This window comes from Equus caballus, chromosome 26, assembly GCF_041296265.1.
Source record: "Equus caballus isolate H_3958 breed thoroughbred chromosome 26, TB-T2T, whole genome shotgun sequence".
Lineage (NCBI taxonomy): Eukaryota > Metazoa > Chordata > Mammalia > Perissodactyla > Equidae > Equus > Equus caballus.
Window position 1 is genome coordinate 34,932,212 of NC_091709.1, and position 12,336 is coordinate 34,944,547.

Genomic DNA, 12,336 nt, shown 5'->3' on the forward strand with positions numbered 1-12,336 from the left:
AAATATCCCCATCGTTAAGTGAAGCATGTCTGTAATTAAATCTAAGGGATCCACGCAACAGATTGCTGTCTATTTAAGACCTGAAAAATGGCAGGCTCTGTGGAAAACAGATAGGACTGGTGCCTCACACCGTCCAACGTAAAGTTAGGAAAGCTACTTAATACTCTTGCACATTCAGCTTTTAGATGCAAGCATGTAGACTCTTCATTTGGCTTCACTGTAAGTTTCAACAGTGAAGAAATATGCCCTGACAACCACGTGAAGCTAGAAGAAACTCTACACAACCCTAATTCTACAGTGTTGTCAAATGAAATCAATAAATCATCCTTTCATTGAAAGGTAAGAAAAAATTGTACAGCCAGTAGCTATCACTACGTAGTTATGTGGAACATGAAACTTCAACTCAGTAAAAGACTTCTGAGGATTATTCTTGTGTCTGCATGCACAAAGTGAGGGGTGGGTGTGATGAGAGCAGAGGAGGAGAGATTAAAGGGCTACTACCCATTATCTTCATCACTGATGGATAATTTGCTCTCGTTTGTAGAGAACAATCTTAAGTCTTATACAATAATTATCACAGACTGGAAATGAGCAATTCTTTCTCTCAAAACTGAATCACAGCAATCACTTACAAGGCCAAGGGTTTGAGAGTAAAATGAATTAAGAATGTGTGGGAGGCTGAAGTTTTGACATGCAGGAAGGATATTTTTCATCACAAAGTTGGTAATAATGTTGGTCAATTCCAGTTCAAAAAAAACCACCTAGTCTCATCAAACGAAGAAAGAGTGAACTTGCTGAAAAATTAATAAACATAAAATGAGATTTTGTCATTCTGCACTTTTTCAGGATGCTCACACTCTCAAATTGGAGCTATTTATTAACCCTTAGGAAATATTAAAAGAGAATTCAGAAATTTAAGTACAGAATATAACGGTTGTTTTAAAAGTTAAATACATCTTGGTTGAATTGTTTGGCCTTTTTTTTCAAATTCCCACAGACCTCTGGGTTCAATCTCCAGAATCCTTATTAACCAAGACATTATAAGCCCCCAAAGGCTGAGTGATTTGGAGCACAAAACTGAACTAAAATTCGTTTTCCAAACTCCTTTCAAAAAGCATCAATCATAAGAAAGTTTGAATCTTTGGGACTGGAGGGAAGCGCAGGGCTGAAAGTAGAAGGTAGTAGAAGTGAGCAAAGACCAGAAAAGTAGTTGCTGTTGTTAGAACTTGAAAATTGCAGTCACCAGCTGCATGACTTGTATAAAAATAAACCCTCAGAGGATAGTGTCCAAGTTGAGCAATCCTAAACTGGACCACCATTCTCTTTCTCTTGATGCCTGTTTTCAAACTCATGTAATTTTTCATGTGCGCCTTCATGGGATCAAATCAGGGTGCTCTCAACAAAGGTGAGTAGAATCTCAAGTTTTGGGGCCACAATAAATTCTCATGTGGGAAAGCGCATGTGTTGCTGGCATGTCCTGGTCTTTCAAGTAATGAGGTGAACTCACTCGTGACCATACGTGAGTAATGTTTATGTAGGAAGCCTGAGGGAGAAGGTTCAAAGTCAAGATGTATTATCCTTCTCTGATTCAGAATTATTCAGGACCTACTAGGTACCCAGCAAAGTAAGGATGCTGGGAGGTAAGTAGGAGATGGAAGAAGGGTAAGGTAGGTCTGGTCTTAGCATCACCTAGCTGACTTGTGCTTATCCCTTTTCAACACAACCCTTCTTAGTCTGGTCCACCCATCCAGGGGATTAGGACTGTAGCATTAGGACAGCACTATCCCAGATTAGTAACTAGACTGTTAGAACTGGATCTTAAAATCCTCTAGTCCAATTCTCTCATCTGACTGATGAGAAACTAACTCCCAGAGAGGGAGCAGCTTTGCCAAGGGTATGAGACATTCTGGCGCCCTCGTTCAAAATTGTCTCATCTCATTTCTTACTGCATCCTCTTTGCTCAGGCTTAAGCCAGCTTCATGGTGTGCACCCAGACACTGTTTCCTTCACTCCGGGGCTACTCATACTTCTTATTTCCTATCCAAGGTCTTTTCTGATGCCATGGCAAGGGAAGTTCACACTAACTTACTCTGCATTCATGTGTGTACCAACCAGAAGTGGGGCCGTGCTTGAGCAACAGAGGATGCAAACCAATGGGCAAGTGCTTCCACCTTTCATCCTCCAGGAGATAGTTCTGAAACTATTTCATAAAGTTCCACAGAATCATGCATGAGTTGCTTGCAGTGGCGGCCGACTTGATAACATTTTCTTATGGCAGCTTCCCCTTCCTCTCTTTCATTGCCTTGTGCTGCATTCCCTGGAATGAAATTCCCAAATGAACTGTCTCAAGCTCTGCTTTTAGGGGAGCTCAGATTAAGACAACAGGTTTCAAACACTTTCTATTTGAAAGAGTTGAGAAAAATGGCTGGTCCTGCTAATCCTTAGTTCAGAGTCCCTAAAGGTACATACATGTGTCTATCCTTGCAATCCTAGGAAAAATCTTGAACTCAAACTGAGCATCAAACAAGTACCATTTGGACTTTTAGAGCCATTTCTGAAATGACCAAATAAGAAACTGCAAAAATTCTTAAACACAGCTAGAAGGTAGGCAGATTTTTTAATTTCTTCCAAGTAATGTCAATCACACTCTGTTGTTTCCTTAGCATAGGCTGGTCCCTAAGAGATGACACCTCAAACACTAAAGGGTTGGAATATCTTATTATTGTCAGTTTGATATCTCAGCTGTTTTCCAAAATGAAGGACACTTTCTTCCAAAGTGAGTTGTGTGCTGACTATGGAATGCAAGGTAATTTTAGGTAGTAAATGGACAAACACACTTTAACAGTCATGTATCTATTTTTTAATGTATTAACAAAATATGGCTAGGTTTTCTAAGCTATAATTTCATGGATACCATTACATAAGATGAAGGTTAAGTTTTTCTGCTTAAAAAGTAAATTAATATAAATAAAGTGTTAGTTCAATCATGACGAGCTTAATATGAAAATATAGCAAAAATTCTCATGATAAAAGTCATGACAGAAGTTTAATGAATATTTAAGTGGTTTAATGGCTTAATAAGAGGGTTTAATAGATATCTAAGAAATAAATATTTTAAGTGGTTTAATAAATATTTTTTTTAATTCAACTCATCTTAATTCAGAGAATGTGACACAACACTCACACACATATGCATTTATGCTGCAAAAGCTCTCTTCCCTCTTCTGCTTATCAATTACTTTGCAACAAATCACCCCAAAATTTAGCAGCTAAGTATTATGCCTACGGATTCTGTGGTTAGGAATTTGGACAAAGCACAGCAAGGCTAGTTTTTCTCTGCAGCGGGGTGCATGGAGGAGATGGGGAGGAGGGGAAGCTGGGAGCTGTGACTATCTGCCTAAAAGTTCATTCACTCACGTGACTCTCAGTCAATGCTTGTTGTCAGCCAGGATACCTATGAGTGGCCTGTCATGTGACCAGGACTTCTCCAGCATAGTGGCTGGTTCCAAGAGCGACAATCCCAAAAGAGAGCATTAGGCAGAAGCTTTATAGTTTTTTATGACCTAGGTTCCAAGGTCACACAAGATCACTTTCGCCACACTCTATGTCTCAAGGCACCACAAGGTCCATGTCCGAGGGAAAGTGAAATAGATTCCACCTCTTGGTGAGGGAGTGGCAAAATTCTGGACAAGAATATGGGACTGAAAACATCATTTTGGCCATGAGGTGAAAATTTCTGCTTTTCCTAAGTTGCCGGGGTGCCAGATGGAAATCCCTGAGAGGGACTCAGTGAACGTTCAGAAAATCTGCATTTCATGGTCTATTTTATCAGAAATGTTCAACGTAGACAGACAGCTCATCATCCCCCGTGAATTCCTCATGAAGGGGATTCTTCCAAGAATCAGTACCGATGTGCTGCCCTCAATAGCTTCCTGTAACTGTGCAATTTGATGAGTCTTTGGCTTGAGATCCAGCCACTTACCTGCAGGCCTACGTCCCAAACACAACAAATCTGGCTAAAGACAGTTCTCAGTACTTTCAAGTAGCTCCAGACACTCAATAACATATTTTTCTTTTGGTTTTATGCCTCATTAAACACTATAAAACTCCAGGATCTATGGAGAATACGTGTATTCAGGAACTTCTACAACAGATGAAGTAGGGAGGCATATGGGAGCCCCAGAAGTTACTTGAAACTATGGGAACTCTACCAATCTAAGTCAGCTCTTTAAAGACTACACTGTCTTATATTTTAGATGGAATTGTTTTGTACTCTGTTGTGGATTGTACATTATGAAGGTGGAATTAACATTGGAAGAAAATCCAATTCTGGTAGTAATGCTGAGAAGAGTGAATTGTTCCCACCTGCTAGACTGCCTTCCTTTTTCTGCCTCAAGTTTGTATTCAAAGGGTTGGCTTCCTAAGGATGTCTCTTACTGTTAAGGAATTCCCATTATTTAGGGCAAGAGTGAAACGGAGCACAAAACATCTTTTGTGTTTTAAGATAATGTGTCTTTCCCTGCAGGCAACTTAGCCACAGGCCAAGAAGGTGACAGCTCAGGGTAAAGGGTCAGTCTTCTTAGACTAATCATAGAACATTGCTCAGTCCTTGCTTTTCTGACCATGGTTATCTTTGATATCAAACTGTGAGGTGAACCTAAAGCCAGCAATTGCTTTTGCTAAATAACAAAGGAACTTCTCGTAGGAGAAGAATCAACTGGGCCTGACACCCAATTTCATCTTTCACGTCATCCCTTAACTTCAGTATCCTTTTCCCTTCTTCATATCAACAGAGCCACCAACTGCTCTTTCTTTGCCCAGAAACCCACTGTGAGCTCCACAGTAAAAATGACTTGTGGTTCCAAAGCTTTCAGATTTAGATGTTATTCTAAAAGAGGTACAAAAAAAGCTAAAATGTTGCCCAAAAAATGAGCATAAGAGAAAAAAATTTAAAAATAAGAAGAGCTAAAGGGAGTGATTAATATGCAATATGAGGGACTATATTAAGTATTATATGTAATTTAAGAATAACAGCACTCCTGGGGCTGGCCCAGTGGTGTAGCAGTTAGGTGCACACGTTCCATTTTGGCAGCCTGGCGTTCACCGGTTCAGATCCTGGGTGTGAACATGGCATCGTGTGGCAAGCTATGCTGTGGTAGGCGTCCCACATATAAAGTAGAGGAACATGGGCATGGATGTTAGCTCAGGACCACTCTTCCTCAGAAAAAAAGAGGAGGATTGGCAGACGTTAGCTCAGGGCCAATCTTCCTCAAAAAAAAAAAAAAAAAAGCATAATAGCAGTTCTGAATTTAGTGCTGTCCCAGAATCTGGAGCTATAATTCAGAAGATGGGCATGGTAACAGAAATTAATAAGAATCAATCTAAAATGAAAGAGAGAAAATGATTGAAATGTGTGGATGTCTTCAGAAATAATCAATTTTTGAAGAGATGTCTTTTAAATGGTTTTTTTCAGACTAAATTTTCTTCTACATCTGAATATTCAGGCAAAATGATAATTTTCATTAGAGAGTCCAACTAATATAAATGTGTCAAGGGTAATATAATCTATGTGGAAGGGTAAAGACCTGCAGGGCCTCTGATCAGCCAAACAGATGATCTCATTGTCCAGTAGGTAAATTCTTCTTTTTCAGACATTCAGACATAATGAACATATCATTCAGATCATCCAGCTCTTAAACTAGACTCTTCAAATAGGATTCTGATATTAATTTGGTTTTCCAATTGGCCTAACCTTCTAGGAAGAAAATGCACTAAGTATCCAGCACAAATAAACTAATCCAATTTCAATGTGAATTACATTTCCACTCTAGTTTATACATCAGACTCTTGAAAGTTTGGCTAATTTGACTCAGTCCTCCAGAGCCTGCTAACCCTGGGGGAACTTACAAAACCGAAAGGCCTAGCAGGCAAAGCTAAGGAGCAGACCCCGGTCTTCTGGTGATTCTAATTAAAGTGTAGACCCCAGGTCCAATCTGGATAACTGATCTACCTCCCTCAATGACTAAATCATGTCACCTGCAACAGATAGAGGTACACATTTCACTCACAGACCATTTTCTAACATTATCTAGTGAATTCCTCCTTCTCCAAGTACTTTTAGCAAATAGAATTCTTTTTTAAGTGGAATGGTTTAAGTGTAGCAGAGGTTGGACTGACTAAATGACCTTTATGCAAAGTGCCTTCCAGGTTTTTAATCATTCATTGTTGCATATCTAAATATTACACTGTATCAATTGAAATTATTTTTTGCATCTCCCATTGCATTTTCTATTGTTGCATATTTTAAGTATCTTCCTCTTTAGTTATGTACATCATATATTAGAAGTCCCACAATCTCCCACTTATATACAAATTTAATGCTAAATTCAAAGGTCAATTTACCAAAGAAATTGTATGCCGTGGTGAGCTGCCAGGAAAAAATATACTATAATTTCAGGTTCATTTAAGCGAAGACACGGTTTAAATAATTCATCAGAAACATTATTGCTCATTGCAAAACAGTTCTTTAAATGGATCTCCATTTATGTTCCTCATTTATTAACCCTTCTTAAGGTATCAAATTCAAGGAGCATGTCAAAAGTTCCACCAGTGCTTTCCAGAACTTTCCCACTGACTCACCGCCTGACCTTAGGCTGTTCATTGACACTCCCTAGGCATGTTTCATGATCATCTGTAAAACAGTGTTAATGGGATCTGCCTCCCCAGGGAGCTGCAAGACCTGAGTTATGGTTTGCAAAATGCTTTGTGATTCATACATAAAAGGCACTACAAGAAAGCAAACTGTCATTGAGCATTACAAACAGTTTTCATCCCAATTATTTTAAAGTAAGGAAAGATGAATAATCTAGGCTCCCAAAAGATATTAAAGGGGCATAATGTTCCAGAGAATTGTCAAAACTAAGGTGGGCAATTGCTGATTTCCAGTTTCGTTTCTAGGAATGGGAAGTGTCATTCACAGATAAGTGCAGGGAGAGGGAAAACAGAGAGACATAAACTCTTGGCTCTGGGATCTGGCAATAAGAGAGTTTGCCACTTTCAGATTACCCACTGGAATCCAGCCCAAGAGAACTGTAGATGAGAAAGCTTCCTAATCTTCAGCCATCCACCCAAATCTGATGTTGACCTTACACTTCCTAAAGTCGGAGCAATGATTTCCACATCTTAGGGGTAAGTAAATGAAGAGTTAATCCTTGCAGGTTTATTCTTATACTAGAGGACATTAAGACTGAAAAACTAAATTCTAAATTGTACAAAGTGATGGTGAGGCATCTATGCTGTAAATTTCCTACAAACATTTGAGGAGGAGGCTATGGGGAAAGACATTATTCATAGCTTGTAAAGTTACAATGGTTGGCACCAACTAATTCCATTTAGCTGTATTGTACTTATTTTCACCTTTAAATTATGACCGCATAGGGAAGAAGTGCATTTTTTCCTATTATCATTTGGTGGATTTCCATATTAAAAAGGCTCCTGGGCACTCTTGGCACTGAAAATATCATAATAATAATTAAAATGATTAACATTCACCCTCTTCCAATTAAGAGAGTGCCTTAACTGCAGTGATCCAGTGGTGAATGTCAATGTCTGGCTATAGTAGACACAGTGGGACTAGAAGTTAGCAACGAGTAAAGAACGAAAAAGAGAAAAAAAATTAAAGGCAACCATTACAATGATTAAAAAGAAAAAAATTAAAGAAAGAGTGGCCAATAAACTCAGCATAACCAAGGGACTTCTGGAGATATGCTAAAAATTCCATTTTCTCAATAGCCTTGTTAGATTTCCATTACAGAAAACCCGATTTTCCAGTAATTTGTGTAATTTAGATTAAGGAAGCAAAAACCATTGCCTGCCTAAATTATCTCATAGTTTCCTGTGAAGTTACATATAAAACTAGGCTGTATGACTTAACTAGCTGTGTGACTTGGGCAAAGTATTAACCTCCCTAACCCGCTTTCCTTATCTGTAAAAGGAAATAATAACAGGGTCTACCACATAGAGTTTGTGTGAGGGTCACATAAGGTAATTCCTGGGACATTTGGATATTCAGTAAATAATTGTTCTCCATTCCCTTTCTCTTTTATCGAAGTCAAGGCTTTGTAGGGGTCTGACTTTTCCCAAATAAAAATTTTAGTTTGTTTAAAATTATAGCAGATTCTTAATCGCATATAGCTTTTTAGTTATAGGTATATGGACAGTCATCCCTCAGTATCCACAGGGGATTGGTTCTAGGACCCCCCAGATACCAAAATCCAAGGATGCTTAGGCGTAGTATTTGCATATAACCCGTGCACATCCTCCTGTGTACTTTGTCATCTTTAGATTACTTATAATACATAATACAATGTAATTGCTATGGAAATAGTTGTTATACTGTATTGTTTAGGGAATAATGACAATAAAAAAGTCCATCCATGTTCAGTACAGACTCAACCATAGCAGACATTTCCATCTGCGGTTGGTCGAATTTGTGGATAGCCGTATGCATATAGCATGCAATTAATGAAATATAGCGCCCAACTGACTTGAAATACTTAACAGTTTCAGTTGCATACTTCTAGATCACAAATAGGGCCCAAGATTCCAACACAAATCCTCGAATTCCATACTAACTATAATTAAAACGCATTGGATCTCTTAATCTTTATAACTATGGCCAAGGACAGCTCACTAGCCTGCCACTAGTCACTATGGTGACAGGGTAAAGGTGGTCCTCCTAAGCTTTAGGAACTAAAGTTCTGAAAGAGGATTCCTGATGTGGTGGATAATATTTGACTTGGGGATTTTCAACTTTGTCCAAAGTAATGCTAATGACAGTGGAGAACACATGTTTCTAAGAAATATTGGTAGAAACCATTAGGGGGTAGTCTAAAGCAGCCCACAGCCAATGCAAACATTTTTTAAAGACTCATGTTTTGTCTTAATATAGTAGCAGAACCATTATCATCCTAACAGCCAGCAGCTAATTCTTCTTAAAGAACTGTCTTATTTGGAAAACTGCTTTCAGGGCCAGCCCTGTGGGCTAGTGATTAAAGTTGCATGTGCTCCACTTCAGCATCCCGGGTACGCAGGTTTGGATCCCCAGCACGGACCTGCTCAACTCATCAGCCATGCTGTGGAGGTATCCCGTATCTAAAATAGAGGATGATTGGCACAGATGTTAGCTCAGGGTGAATCTTCCTCACAAAAAAAAAAAAGAAGAAGAAAACTGCTTTCATGAGCTCCTTGGGCTAGAAGATGAGATTCTCAGAGCACCCTTGTCAGCAGAAGCCAAGGCAACAGACAGCTCTGCCACCAGCGCCAGAGGAATTGCCAGGGAGGAAAGAGGGAAGGTATAGAGGAAAAGGAGAGAGAAGCCACAGAGAGCGCAGGTGGGAGAAAGAAATGAGCCCATCCAGTACTGTAAGGCTGAGCCATCACACTGAAAAAGGACGCAAAAATTTCTCCAAAGGTGATGATGCAAAGGAAATTTCAAAATAGATCTGTTTTCGGATCTGAAATTGCCCAAGTTCTTGTTATATAAAGTCTTCTACTTCCCCCTCTCCCCCTTGATATCTATGGATGTTTCATACTAGTGAGGGGCGTGTGTGTGTGTGTGTGTGTGTGTGTGTTGAAGGGTCTGATTTTCACATTTGCTCAACTCAGTGTTGACCTAATTAGCATGCATTAGATAGATCCCCAAAACAATTCCTGGAAATAGGAACCAAGAGTCAGGGGTGAGATGAGACTACAAATCATAGGAATACATCAAGATCTTATAGCTTTCAATTTCCGCAAGGTCAAAATGAACTGATCAGAGTCTGACACTAAGCAGATGTCTGAATTTCTAATACTTGGATTACTAGAGAAGCTGACTTTGCTTATTGATGATATTCATTAATTTTTTGGTGAATTGTCTGCTTGCATCTATGCCCAATTTCCTATTAAGGCATTTCTATTTCTTATTCATTCATAACAGCCCTTTACATATTACTCGCACGAGCCCTTTGACAGAGTTTTCAATTTTTTTTCCTCTTTAACTCTTATATTTTAATTTGGATCATTGTATTGCTGATACACACTTGTGAACTATTTTTTATAGTTTCCACCTTTGTTATTATGCTTAAACAGGCTTACTTCACAGCAAAGTGTTCATCCGTATTTTCTAATAGTTTTGTAGTAAATTTCTTTTTGGCATGCAACTCTATAATTTAACTTGCTATAAATTTATTTAGAATGTTAATATTATATTTGTAATTGAGATTGATTTTTTAATTTTCTTCTTTGTGCTTTCATAATTAGATTTGGGTAACACTAGTTTGTAAAATAATGTCAGCTATTTGTATGACATAACAGAGTTCAGAGAGCGTGACACTGGGCTATGTTCTTACTGTCCCTTAACAGAGTAACAGAGCTCACCAGTTCAGTGTTCTGGGCCCAAGCATTTTTGGAAAGTAATTTTTTTTTTTTTGAGGAAGATTAGCCTGAGGTAACTACTGCCTATCCTCCTCTTTTTGCTGAGGAAGACTGGCACTGAGCTAACATCCATGCCTATCTTCCTCTACTTTATACGTGGGACGCCTACCACAGCATGGCTTTTGCCAAGCCGTGCCATGTCCACTCCTGGGATCCGAACCAGGAAAACCCAGGCTGCAGAGAAGCTGGAAAGTGGGAACTTAACCACTGAGCCACCAGGTCGGCCCTGGAAAGTAATTTTTGATAAACATTTTCAATATGTAGCCCGATTATTTGTTCTTATGCTCAGACTTTTCTCTTTTTTCTTCTTATTGAATCCTTTTTTATAATTTATATTCTCTCCTATTCATTCACTTTTCTGAGATTTTAAAATTATTTAGGATAGAGTTATAAATAATATTTGCCTATAATTTCTAATCTCTAGGATAGAGTTATAAATAATATTTGCCTATAATTTCTAATCTCTCAATATCTTTCATTCCCTTTTTTATTTAGGCCTATTTCCCTATTTTATTTAGTTTTGTGTTTTCTAACTTCCTTAATTTTTACTCTTTGCATAACTTCTCCATTCTCCCTTGTAAGTTATATTTTTTTATTCTTTATCTAATTTTTTAGCTATATACTAGGTATCTTTTATTTTTATTCTTTGTTATAGGAAAAACAGCTCGATATGTATCTAATAAATCATCTGAGTTCATTATATTATTCTGATATGTATTTAGCAGTTATTTATTTCCTACTTCATCTGTCAAATACTGAGAAAAAAGATATTAAAGTCTTCTATTGTATTTTTAAATTTTTCTTGAATGTCCATTTCTTTCTTATATAATTTGATATTTTTCAATTTGGAGCATAAAATCTTATTACACACAAAAAAATTATGGCCCTCTTTGTCTTATTTAATGATTTCTCAGTGAATCCTAATTGTTTAATATTTTACTGTAACTCCAGTTGTTTTGTTTGCTTTTTGTTTATGTAGATTTCCTACCCTTTTACTCTTAACCTTTCTGAATTATTTCCTGTTATGAGCACCCAGGATAAGAAGCTCACATTCAGATACTGTTTTGACCCAATCCACGTATTTACCTTTCAACAAAGGGTAACATATTCACATTTATTCCATGTACTTGGATTTACTGTTCTCATCTCATTTTATAGTTCCTACTTTAAGCTTCTTTCCTCTTTTCTTTTCTACCATGATTGTTATGTATAAATTGTGTTTTAATTTATTTTTTCAACCATACATCCTGTTTTCAATTCTATATGTCATAACCTTTTAAAATATTTAAAGACATACCTCTCATAAAAGCCAAAAACTGCAAAGAACCCAAAAGTTCACCAACAGTAGAAGGGAAAAATAGATTGTGTGAATAGATAATGAAATCCTATAAAGTTTAATAAAAGCAAACTGAGCTATATCGGCAACATGGATGACACAGATTATTGAACAACAAAGTAAAATACAAAATAATACTACACAGAGTTTGATTCTATTTGTATAAAGCCCAAAAGCAGGTTGTTTAAGTGGCAACACTATTTCATCTGTAGGCAAAGGAATTTAAGGGGAAGGAATGGAATTATGATCAGAGAGGAACAAAGTAGACTTCTGAGGGGCCTGAGATGAGGTTCTCCCTCCACTTGAGTGGTACTTACCCTGGTGTTCCCTTTGAATTTCCATACCAAAACCTACACATCTGTTGTGTGCATGATTCTGCATAGAATGTTATATCTCACAATACAAAGTAATCTCACACATAACAATAATTTTTAAAATTTTCTAATGTCAGAAAACATTTACCTATTCTCTTCCATGCTACTTGAAAATCTGTACAGCTTTACATATACCCCACCTGCTTTCTG